The 13414-nt window shown below is 42.3% G+C and overlaps 1 protein-coding gene across 1 annotated transcript in view; it reads left to right on the top strand.

Moving 5' to 3' along the window:
• The window catches only part of MAF (MAF bZIP transcription factor), a 62720-nt gene extending 49966 nt beyond the window's left edge, over nucleotides 1-12754 (top strand). The window contains exon 4 of the mRNA XM_017740786.1: nucleotides 11960-12754. The gene's annotated coding sequence lies outside the window, so the exon portion shown is untranslated. The remainder of the gene's footprint in view (nucleotides 1-11959) is intronic.
• Nucleotides 12755-13414: the final 660 nt, after the last annotated feature.

Here is a 13414-nt window from a genome sequence, read left to right on the forward strand (position 1 = left end):
GCATTCCTGAGCACAGAGGTTGCCATTGCATCTGACAGCAGTGCTTGGAGCTGGGGGGGCCCTGGCCCAGGCATCTCTGTAGTGACGGGTTTGCTTTTAAGTTCTCCTCAGGTTTCTTTTGTCTCCATAGTCATCTTGGTCTTAATTTCTCCTGTTCTTTAAACCCTGCACACAAAATGCAATGTAAACCTCAAAACACCCTCACTTATTCCAACAGAAATATCATCGCTGAGCAGTGTCAATGCAAATTCTCTGTAGCCCCTGTGATTTCAGCCCAGAGATGAGTCTCAGTTCTGCACTCCATCCCCAAAGCCTGATTGAAAACTGCTCGTACAGCTCTCCAATAACACTGACTCGGGCACAGATGACGGGCGATCACAGCATGTATTCGTGTACATACATTGCCAGGCATTTGATGTATGGTTTCATTTTTGAATCTTGACTTCATTTTGCTCCATAATATTTGAACATGCAGATTTACAAATCAGGCCCCAGCATTATTGTTTAAAGAACCCTCAATGCTTTTGGTAAAAACCTGAGTAAGTATTTGTTATATTTAGAGGCAATTCTACTTATTATCTCTTCATACCATAAGCTTTTCGCTGACCTAGATTTTGCTATTTCATTTTCCATTTGCTGTCCCACAGTACATTTGCATGGAAAGAAAGTCTTTTGTCTTTTAGTGTTCTCTTGCACTTGCTACTTCATTCACCAGCCAAAATCACGCTCTCTGCCCTGTGATGGTGTAAAGAGCTTCACTGGGAGTGATTGTATGGCTGAGGATCCTGGCTTCAAACTAGAGGTAAAAAGCTATTGCAGCTTTTAGCTTTGTAGAATCCTTGGGCTGAAGAGTGCTGGAGGACCAGCCAGAAGCAGAATAGCATGCAAAGAGGAATGGTTTGTGTGTTTTCCAGCAGTAGCTATTTACAGAAAGAAAAGTGGACAGAGTCAGAAACTGGCTTCCTTTCAGTCAGAGGGAGTAGTCCTCTCCCTGGATGTATATTACAACTATAGCTAAAGACACAAAACAACATCTTGATTTTAATTCTGGTTTCAGTTTTAGCATGTCATTAAAGAGATACCTGTATTGACAGGAAGAGTTGTAATGCTTTTGGGGAGTTGTTATTATCGTATTACACGATTATGGTGTTTATTGCAGTGGCGCCTTAGGGCTGAATTTACAAATGCTACGGATGGATTACATGGTATTATGCTGCACACAGACATTTTGCTGCATGTTCATGTTGAAATCCTGTGAACTGGACAATATAAACAAATTAACATTATCAGGGAAAACCTGTTTTTTAATTTAAGTTTCCCTGCAGACTGTATTTGGCCAAAGGACACTTGCTCTTGCTCTCACATCTCCTGCATCTCAACCATATTCAAAAATGTTTTTACTAGCACATGTTAACCAAAACCTCATCCTCTTAAAAAAAAAAAAAGCAGGCATGTTTTAAAATGCATTTGATCCAACCAGCTAGTATATTTTTAAACACGACAGTGTTATGTTTAACAGTGTGTTAGCATATGTCAATTAACTTGTTTCCACAGAGTGCTGACAGAAGTGCCCCCATCACCACCAGCCCTGAGGGGCCCTGGGGCTCAGTCAAATCAGCAGAAGGGAGCCTGTGCCCACACCTCCAGCCCACTGAAACTCAGCACTGGCTCTTCTGGACAGTATTAGGGTGCTGGAAGAGGGCACAGTGCATTCGAAGTTATTCCTTCCTTTGCCTGCTGTGGTCTGCAGGTAACCCCCATGGCTGAGGGGATGCACCAGGGCTCCTCTGTCAGCACCCCAAATGAAGTCTCCTGCGAGCACACACGTGAGCTGAGATGCTCTCACTGCACACAACGCCCTTCCAGACAGAATAAATAGAGACTTTTTCTCACACTGTCAGGAGATCACACCCCTTCCCTGTGCCAGATATAGATGAGATGGAGGAGAAAAGATGCACGTGCACGTGCATGTAGCCCCTAAGTCTCCCCTGTGCCCAGAGCAGGTGGAGGGGATGGCTGTGTGTGTCTGGGGTGCTTCGTGTGACGAGTCATGGCCATGGCCATGTGGGCTGCTCACCTCCACACTGCTCTGGACCACGCTGGCCAGTGCAGAGGGAGCACTTTAATCCATTGTTGGAAACAGCAGAGATCCTTTTGTCCAGAGACTGGCATGTGCTGCTGGATAAAGCCCTGGGAGTGTGTGAACTAACCAGGCGTATTCTGGCAGGACCTTCCTGTGCATCCCAGCCCTGAAATTGTGCATGATGAGAAGTAAATGGAGTGGGAAGCACACAGGTCAGGTCTCAGCAGCAAAGCAGGGATGCACACTGCTTTCCCACACGGATGTGCAAGTGCCTGTCCATGCGTGGCAGCTGCAGAGACCCAGGCAGGTGTTTGACAGGGCTCATCTGTTACTGCCCATGCAGAGAGTGTGGGAAGGGTGTATATGTGGGCATGCAGCAGGCTGAGGAGGTGTCCAGGGTCTGCATCCCCGTGCCCTGCTGCTGTGGGCTGCGTGGTGTATCCACGTCCCAGCCAGACTCTGTGCACAGGAGCAGTCCCCAAGCAGACAGACTCACCTCTGCTGCTGTTCCTCACCCAGGGAATTTGGGCAACTTTCATTTCTCATTTCAAGATTAGTAAATGCATGAATGATTCCCACGTGTTCTGGGACAGTGTTAAAGGGAATGGTAGAAATACCTAGAATAAGCAGTGTCCAAAAATAGGTCTCTTGTCCTGCCAATGTCTTGCACATGTTCTTAACTTTCCTGCCCTGGGAAGCAACTCCTGGCACCCTGCAGGGCAGGAGAGTTTTTCCATTCACTTCAGTGGGTGCGGGATTTCTTTCTGCCTTAGGGACCTGTGGATTTTAAAGGCACTGTCCATAAGGCACACTCAGGCTACTCTGCAGGGTCAAAGTGTTTTATATTTTTAGCATTGACATGATGGTCATGAGGGAAAAGCACGTTTTTGCCCCACTCGAAGGGCATGGTCAGACGTGCTGCTCTGCTGGGGCTGCTCAGGGTCAAGTCATTACTGGCCCTGGACCATTTCTTCGGGTGCTGCACCTTCCTGCTACACAGCTTGGCTGCCATAATTGGAGCTGTGGAGCTGACCTACACCAGCCGAAACATGTTGGAAGTGGGGTTTTATAAATAGACTGTGTGGACAAAGGGTGTCTGCTCCGGGGTGTTTATGGGGCTGGGGAGAGGAGCTTGGGGAAAGGGATGGAGCCTGACAGCTCCCAGTGAAGCAGCACAGCCCTCTTTGCAAAACAGGGATCGTGGTGCTGGCAGAGCCTGCGGCAAGCCCTCGGCACAGGGAAGGACGGAGAGGCCACGACCCGGGGTGTGGGTGCTCAGCTATTTTCTCCCTGTGAGACTGGCTCCCAGGCCTTTGCTCATGCAAACCCTGACAGATCCCATCTAAATGAGTTGTTAGAAATTATGTGCTCCCTCCCTGGTCTGGGCTGGAGCTGAATTTTGCCTACCAGTCTCAGGGAGTAGGTTTTGCTACTGAATGCAATTAAAAGAAGCAGAACTTGGCGCTGTGGGATCATGCCCAGTGCTGGTAGTCAGGGTGATTGACATTGAATCCCTTGATTTCTCCAGGGGCATCATAATATTTTAAAAGTATTATTAATTACAAGTGTATTAATCTCCAAATAGTATTAACACTATTTCAAAATATAATTTTATCCTATCCAACCGACTGGGGAAAAAAAAGCAGTTTTGGATGAACTGAACTACTTTATAGACACTGTTCTTTATAACCAGATAGATTTTCCCTAGTTAGTTCCACTTCTATCTAATATTGGTGGAAGATTAAAGATACTGAATCAATGGCTGTAAAAGCTTACATTAAAAATTTTCAGTAAATGAGAAGAGGAAAATTTCATTAGAAACATAAATTGTAACAACTGGAATGCCTGCAACTTATTTTTAGTATTCTACTGACAGTCACACTTGAAAGCCTTTTTTTTTTCCGAATGTTTTCTTTTCTCAGATTAAAAAAAAAAAAGAAGAAAATGACCTCTAATATTTTGAAATATAGAACTAATTACAGTAGAGAGTGATCCTGATCCCACAGAAGTCAACTGCAGCATTCTTTATGACATTGCAGGATAGTGCCTCTATTAAGAAATAGTAAGGAAATGAGATACTTTAAAGAGAAGGGTTTAAAATGAACTGGCTCTGTTGGCCTCTTTTGTAAAAATACCTTAGAGCCACTTTTATCAAGTCAAAAGGTTCATTGAAAAGAGAGAAATGAAAAGATGCTGCTCATGGAGCCTGGCAAAACATGAAGTTCTCAACAAATATCTCTCCAATCCAATTATAACATTTAAATCAAGGAGGAAAAAAAATTATGAAATATAATGAAAGCTTTCTTTCTACTGAAAAAGTCTACTTGGAGATGTCCAGACCTAAGGGAATTACCAAGTCAGCCTTATAGTGGAGAAAAAATGTAATGTAAATGAGAGTAAATAATCAAATTTTTCTGGTGAAAATAAGTGCAGTTGTTTAATGTAATTTTGACACACAGCATAATTTCAGCATCAACAGTGAAGTTTAAAGAATCAGTCAGTGTGTCTTCATGAGATTTCTGTACAGAAAAGCCATTCAATGGGGAAATCTAAATCAAACTTCAGTTTGCACATTGACCCCTCTACGAGAGAAAGCCCTGAATTATTTTAGTTGCAAATAGAAAAATAGAGATGACCCCATTTCATTAATTTCTAGGTACCTTTTCCACTCAAAAATCCAACATGATTGTGGAACATAAATCACAAGAATTGTGATGTGTGACTGTTTTTGTGCTCATAAAAATCGAACTTCGGTTTATATCTCTAATACCAGCTCAGCCATTTACAATTGCACAGTTTTCCACAGTGAGCTACACTGGACTCACGTCACTGTGTTTCTTGCAGATGTAATTTTTCAATATCATGGGGATATAGTCCAAACAATTAAAACAATTAAAGCAGGGCATGTCTTCAGTATTTTACTCAATCTCATAGTCTGTATGAAATATATTTGTAATTTCATGTTCATTTCCAAATGGAGACAGATTCACACACCCTCACAGCCAAACTCAGGACAAGAACCAACAATTAAATGAAGCCTGAGATCCAGTCCAAAGCACGCATATACTCAATTTAATTTTTAAATAGCTTAATTAATAGTTTCAGTTAAAGCAAAGAAGTGAAAATGGGTCAAACTATGTAAACATTGGTTAGAAAAACACACTGTCCAGCCAAAGCATTGTAGAAGTGCTTTTAAGAAGAATGGTTTTTAAATTTAATTTAAACATGGTTTTCCAGCTTAGGTAAAAGCCCAGTTCAGACAAGGCCCAAGCCACTTTTTGTGCCACAAAGAATTACCGAGGTATGCTGAGAGTTTATTTAGTCTTTGCTTGTTCTGAGGCTGTGTTTCACTGTGCAGTCATCATTTTCTCCTTGCTGTCAGCACGTTGTTACCTCTCAGCAGCTCGGAGCCCACCGTGGGGAAGCTGCGCTGAGTCGCCGCCGGGACCTGCGCGAAGGCTGCACAACATCCTCCGCAAATATTTACTGGAATTTTGAAATGGGCTGGGAGACACTGCTATTGCACGCTGAGTGTTTGCTCTCTGCAAACATGCAGGTTCAAGTTCTTATTGACACGGCTGTGATGGATGATGGGGTCCCTTACATAAGGCTCAAGGCCAGGAGAGTGATTTTGCTCCGGAGTAGTCAGGGAGTAGAAGCAACACCACATGTCTTATCTGACCAGTCATTGCTCAGCAGCCCTCACTTCATGGGAAGATACACTTGTTAACTTCTTGGTAGTTCCTGGATTGCAGAGGGGCAAAATCATAAAATTCAAGCAATTTCTCTCAATCCAGAGAACTACTGTATCCAGAGAAAACTGTGTTCTTTACTCTAAAAAAAATTTTGGCAAAATTTTTCTAAGATACTTTAATTTCAGTTTAAATTACACCAGGGTGTCATTTCAAAGTGGTTAAGAATTCTGCTTTTAAAAATCCTTTTTAAATTATACAGTAGCACTTACATGACTCTATATATTTGTAGTTTGAAGTTTCTGCTACAGTGAGTTCTTTGCAGATTTGCTGATTTGCAGTTAACTTCCAGGTTCCTAACTTTTTGGCTAGAATAACTGAAAGGTTTCTACTTGCTTGTAGGTTGGGTTTTTCCCTGACTTTTTTTTTAAACTTTAATTTGATTAAGTTAATAAAACCAAAAAAGAAGAATTAAAAAAAAAAATCAGATGATAAGTACCGAGAGCTGCTCAGGTGCACTGCTTTAGGAAGATGTCACTGCCATCCCCTTCATCAGCACTTCTTACTGGTATGATAAATTTGGGAGTTTGAGCCTAAACTTTGACTAAGTTTTATCACATGAGAATTTTCCCCCAATTCCTATGTTGCACCTTGATTTGTGCAGAGCAGGTCATGCAGCACAAGTTGGCAATGTCTGAAGGTGTCACTGCTCTTTGCCAGCCATCCCCTTTGGAGTGTGAAGTCAGGTTTGGGGGAGGGAACATGCTGTTGGTGGCTTTTTATGGAGTACATGGCTGGCGGGTGAGACTGTTTTGGCCTTCCAGATCTGAACACCTTTGTTTCCATTGTAAAGGACAACACAATCTGTGCAGGGAACAAAAACCAGCTGCTTCTTCTCTCCACCTGCAGAACATCTGCAGAAGGAGGGAAACGTATCAAAGATCCTTATAATGAAGGACAGTTTTTACTGTTCATGTTCAAAAGCAAAACCACAACAGGAGACAGCGTCCCTTTCATGAGAACCAAACAGACATTTTGGGCTGGAGAGCAGGCTGGATGAGCTGACCTACTCCAGCTTGTCTGAAAACTTAAATGTGTCAAAGGTTCTCTTCCAGGCAAAGGGAAGATGTAGGAGAGGTTTTTATAAACGGCAGTTGGGCAATTAATGTTAACCATCAATATCAGAATGGCTTAGATTGCATGATTAACTGGTAAGAGTTTTGAGTTGGCTGGTAATTTTACATTAAATAGTCAGGCAGCCAGTGACTTGAATATTGATGAATTTCCTGTGTTTTATTAATATGCATTCTCTATAAATTAGAGGCTTAGTACACAAAGAAGAATCCTAATGCTCTTGCTATTTTTCATTGCCACAGGTAGAGCTGAATAATTCATAGCAATTAATTTATTTCACTGATTTAGCCTTTTGGGGCGGGGGGGAGGTAAGGGGGAAGTTGAGCACAAGTAGTCTGCAGGTAATTTTTCCATGTTTATTTATGATAAATAACTCACCACACACATTTGAAGACTAATTCTTAGTTTTGGGGATTTTTCGTATCTTAAATTGGAGAAATTGAGAGGAATATGGGCAGAAGTGCAAGCAACCCACCAGTCGTTATAAGAACACAAATGAATTTTAAATTTTAAAAAAAGCCCAGCTAGTTGCAAATACAACACATATAGGGTCAGGCTCATGTTGATTTGTATTGATCCGTGCAATGCTGTTTACATTGCATATTTCTGCTCCTCATTTAATTGATTGTAATTCTTCTGGACCAAGACTTTCTTACAAATATTTCTGTGGGCAGAATTCCTTGTCTGTATTTAATCCCTAATGCAAAGGTGAAATGCTGCCCCTTTTGCAGCCAAAGGAAGTTTTACCCTTCATTCTGAAAGATCCAGGATTCCACCTGCTGATGGCAACACTCTTGTTGTAAATAAACACAACTTGAAATCTGTATCTGGTACACACATAGCAATAATGCATCCAACATGGATGATATTTTATATTTGTGTGAAGTTTCAGAATATCCATACGCAGATTTTTAAATTTATTTTTTAGTCAGTGGGAGATGGTGCCTTAAATATGAGACAAAATGTTGCAGCACAAAGATCATTTGCCAATCCTGCAGCTCAGGGAGGCTGCAGCCCTTTCTCAGTGTCACACTCATATCCTGAGCAGGTAATATCCAGAAACACATGAGGAGGAGGAGGCTGGATGATTAGTGCCTCTCCCTTATGCTGGTTCTTACAACACGCTCACAGCAGTGAGACTTGCATAGCACGCAATAAATCATTGCCTCATTATGCTCCTTCTGTAGGTTTGTTTAGGGCACCTACTCTAGTACTGGCTATGGAGGATTATTTGTTCTTCCCAGAAATTCCTCTCAGATACAGAGTTCTGGTTTGATTTGCTTGCACAGAAGGAAAAAATCTCTGTGTCTTATTTTAAAAATAATTTCTTAGTGTGCACAACAATTTACTTTACAGAACTGCCTAAGAAAGTAATTTCAGCAATGTCTGGATGGGATTTTAATTTGTAGGTGGGTGATTTTGTTGAGAACAGATAAAGGTTAAAGAGGGTTTTTGTGGTTTTGTCTTTTTGTGACTTGTCAATATGAAGTATTAATAAATGAAACAGAGGGTCTTCATACCCTACTTTCTTCCTTCATCCCTTCTTTCCTGCCTTCCTTTTTGCTTCCCTTCTTCCGTTCTTTCTTTCTCGTGTACATAAAAGCTGCTGATCCCTCACCTAGCCAGATTTTGTTGAATTATTGTAAAAGAAGCCCAAGTTCCTCATTAAAAAACATGTTAAGGTCTTCATTCACTTCTTCCATACGTCTTTAGCCAGTCCTAGTTCACAGCCGGTGCAGGAGGGCACCGGTCTGATTGACAGAATAGGGATTTTGACACTTGGTTTTGATTTAAGGAGACAAAATGTCCTAATAAAAAGCGTGCATTAGTTGGCCTAATTTACTAACGAGGAGCAGTATTGCTGATTTTGATAAAACAGTATTTATTTAGCATTGCACCAAGTAAATGCTGGAATAACCTACATTGTACCTGCAATGGATTTGAACGGCTAGAGCTGCGACTTTGGAGAGCAGGTGGGTACACTGCAACACGGCTGGGTTTTGCTGCAGTGTGACAATGTGATCTAGGATCCAATCCAGGCTCCTCAGAAATCAATGGAAATTCTACCCTTGACTTTACTGAGCTTTGGATCCTGCTCCAGTAGTGCCAGGATGGAAATGAAATTACTCCAACTTGGGGGAAGAATTTTCTGGCTTAACAGATTCAGTGTTTTGTATTGATGGGTGTGTTTGTGTAAGGGGTCCTGACTTCAAGTTCAAGTGTTTTTGACACATACCTTGCCATGATTCTCCCTCCTAGTCACAGTTCCCTGAAATGCAATAGATTTCTGTTTTGTGACCACTCACAGACATCCCAGATGAACAATGACATTTCATAGATGATTGTAATGTGAAACTCAAAATCATTGTAAGCTTGCTCAAAATGTGACCTGCCGTCACACAAAAGCTCCCTAAGCTTTCTGAACCTTACAGCAAAGCTGCATGTGTTCACAGCCATAAAGAAACACAGAGATAAGTCACTTTGGTGTATTTTGGGGTTTCACTACACATACTCCTGCATCATTTTGTCTCAGAGTCCTGGGTATAATCTTCATTTGATCTTAAACTCTTACAAAGAGCCTAGGAATAGAAGATGGGCTGAGGTCAGGACCAGAAAAGACTTTTTCCAACACCCACTGCAACGTGCGTCCCCCACAAACAATCAAGACTCAGCAAGAGTTGTACCCAACTCTTTTTTGATGGAAGTGCAGTGGTGACCTTCTAGATTGATTAAAGATGTGACATTGATTGACTTTGAAGGGAGCCACATCCACCCTTCTTCTGCCAAAAAGGCAATGTGAAGCCTCAAGAATGGGGCATTGCTCTTCCAAGTACGTGGAAGACATCCAAGGGTAACGGGATAATGCAGATATTGGGATAGGGTTTCTCCCCTCCTCTCCCTCAAATACCATATAGCTAGATTTTGGCTGTACAGCCTCAGGCCTTAGAAGGCTTTTCTCTGATAGCTGCTTAAAAGATGAAATAGCTGAGGAAATGAGCTCTTTTTATAGGTTATGTAGGATGTTTGGTGGTTGAGAATGTCAAAAAGGACTGGTGATGTTGACTCTGCAGGAACCTTTAATGGTGATGGGAGTATGATGCTGTGAGGACCAGAGTCAGAAGAAGAAATGGCGTGATGGGGAAAAGCTTTATTCCTCTGGCAAACCCACCCCTGAGGATTTTTCACACTGTCGCTTTGGGGTGCCAAGTTTGGAAGATGCTAAAATGGCCCTATTTGCCAAAGACACACAGTATCTTAACAATATCTGGTCTCTTTAAGGCACCTTGAGTTGGCACTGAGGAATACTGGCCTCCAAAATTACCGCTTTTGAAAATCTAGGCCACTGAACCTGATATGAACTATCAGAAAGCAGAGACAAGGGAGCATTTATGTCAGAGAACGTATAGTGGCTTGAAAACTACAAATCAAAATAATTCACCCTTTTATGTGTAAATCTCCTTCTCTTTGATACACAAATTGAAAAGCTGTCTGGTTTCCTTGTAGTTTCCGTAAGCAAGCAGCATGTGACTGCACCCTCTAGAATGCTATTTAAGTGTTTTTTAAAGTGCAGACCTGTTAAGGTCAAGCAAGCTCATCTGTATGCTAAAACTGAGCCCACCAAACCTTACACCTAAAACCAGCAGGCAAGGGGGTCTGGAGTTCCATGGCTCCCCCGTGACAAGGGCATGGTGTGACAAATGGTGAAGCAGCAAAAGATCAAAGCACTTTTTCAGGGATAACAATAAAATCAGAGTCAGAAAAACACCAGGTCCTGGTGCAGGTGTCTGCTCTTCCAAAGCAGCCTTTGTCAGGTTTGACACAGCCAGCCCATCGCGAGGGGATGCAGGCAGGAGCTGGAAACTGGCAGTAAACAAACATCAGCAAACGAACGTCCTTTGAGGTGCATTTCTGAGCTGGTAGAAAGGCTGGAGAGTCCCTGCATGGAGGCCATGTGGAAGGGATCACTGGGACACACTGAACTTACTCTGAGTTTATTGGAAAGGAACTTTTGAATGCAAGCATGGAAAGACAGCACGATGTGTTTTGCTCATATTCCACAGTTGTTTTCCCTGGTTGAGCACCTCAGTGCAGGTCCTGTGGAAGTCAATAGCTGTCTTGCCTTTCAGAAGGATTATGCCCCTAAATAGCTTCTTTAGGAAGTGTTCTTTGCTTGGTGATAACACAAAGCAGAGGGTGGATGATTAACACCAATTAGGATTATTTACAAGAACCTAGAAAACAATAGGCCCATAAATCATTGTCTTATCAATTGTAGTTCCTCCTGAGTCATTCAGCCATCGCTGGGCACCCTGCATGTTTCACTGTTCGTTAAGTACAGATCACACTGATGTTAGCTGAAGTGTGTGCAAGTGTTGAAGGTACAATATGACCTAAAATAGCAGCATGTTACAAAAAATTCTTATAGTTTTCAACATTTCTATGTTCTAAATCCCCTACAGTTTTCCCACAGGTATATTGAGTGAATTTAAGGCAACTGACAGTAGCCTTGTTTCTCTTGGGTTATGCTTCAGCTCTGTCTACACTTGTGTCTCTGTTTGGGATGGTTTTGCAGTAATGCCCTGGCTGTCTTCATTTGCTGGGCACTGGTCCAGCTGCAGAACAGCTTCAGTGCACACACATTCCTTCCAGAGGAGAGTCAGCGGGGGGTTCTCTCCGAAAGCAAGCCAGGGCTTGGTGGGACACACTGCTCTGATCCAAGGGGCAGCCACACCACCACAAAGTCCTTCAGGGTGTCTGTAACCCTGCTTTGCAAGGGGAAGGATGTCAAACCTCCCAGAGCTCCCATAACAGCCTGGAGAGGAGTTTGTGCTTTAGAGGGGGTCAACTGCTTTATGTGACACCCTTCTTGCTTGTGACTGGCAGCTCTTGAACCACTACTCCTCTTTCGTCCACCAAGACTCCTCCTGGCTCATTATCCTTTTTGTTTAGTAACTGCCCAGTCTTCTGTAGCTGTTCCTCCTTGCTGCTGATCTTTTTTACTTCTACTTTTATCACTTTTTGTGATCCCTTTTCCAATTTCCAACCTTAGTCTCCCAGAAGATCCGGAGTGGTGATGCCTGGATGCAGAGGAGATCACACTGCTTATAAATCTGCACCATGAGGAGGCCAAAAGTTTCTGCAGCAGCAGGAGGTAAGCCAGGACTGCTGGTGGGTGTAAGGAGCAGAGAGCAAAGCCACATGAGTTTGAAAAGAAGGCAGCAGCACCCCTGAGGATGGAGACTTTGGGGCCGTGTCATGATCCTGTACAGAAAACTGAAGAGACACTGAAAACTTCAGGTGGGAACACACCACCCAGCCGTCTGCTTGTGTGGTTTGGTCCATGGACCTTTGGGGTCTGCACGCCAGAGACTGAAAACTCTTGACTAACCCTAAATTTCCTCTTTGTGGACTTCTGAGGTGATAGGAATGGCACAAAAAAATCCAATATATCTTCTTCGCCATTATGTTTCCAGCCTGCTAACTTTCCCAGGACTACTTTCTGCTCAAATTACTGGAACTTAATTACATGAGCTTTAATTTCAGTTGCTTGGCCAGCTTTAAAAACATATATTCAAATTTGAACCACAAGGACAGAATTTTTGGAGCCTCTTTGTCCTCTCACTTTGTGTTAATTTAAATGAGGAAACTGTGCCTGTGAATCTCTGCTTTACTTCACCTATTCCAAACCAGTCTCACCTCTGGAGAGATTTCCCTGACTCCCAGCAGTTTAAGGGGGAGCACAAAAACCCCCTTATGTGATAGTTTATGTTTTTGAAACTGCACAAACAATAGATATTTGTCTCCTGCTTATGCATTTTCTTGTAAATAAAATGTATTGAGACCAGCAATGGAGTTACATTACATGACTTTACACCAGATAATGTATTGACATTTTTCAAGGGAGTGTTGTATTATCCATAAATTTCACAAGTAGATCTTACAATGTTTAATTAAAATGAAAAAAGTGGAAGGAGAATCAAGGGAGGGACATGGAGAGAGAACATGAAAGGACATGGATGGAAAGTGGTGGAGTTGCAGGATAACACCACCTATCAAGGCATTATCTGAGAATTCCTATGATTAGGACTTATCTTTCTTGCTTCATTATTTCATTATAATCTGCTGCTTACCTGATAAGTAATACATGACCTCCAAATTTTATTGCATTTACTCACTTTCTTTAGATTTTGCATCAGTTTGTTGCCCTCTTAAGACCTTATTTCTGTTAAGGAATGAAGTTTTTATGTTTTTGCTGGGGTTGACTTGTTCCTCTGGTATTTCAGTGTTGTTATTCAGCTAGTGAGTGTCCCACAACAATTTCTTGGATAACACTTCCATCTATTACACTGGGATGATCAAGGATACAACTGCAGCTGATGTTCAAACACTGATGTATATCTGAGGTTGGACACCCACCTCCAACTCAGCAGACACAAAACTCTCCAAAAAGCCAACAAAAGAGGGCTTTTTTTAAACACTCCAACCCGCTAGTGGATTATCCTTA

Source organism: Corvus brachyrhynchos, unplaced genomic scaffold (genome assembly GCF_000691975.1).
Source record: "Corvus brachyrhynchos isolate BGI_N302 unplaced genomic scaffold, ASM69197v1 scaffold26, whole genome shotgun sequence".
Classification (NCBI taxonomy): Eukaryota; Metazoa; Chordata; class Aves; order Passeriformes; family Corvidae; genus Corvus; species Corvus brachyrhynchos.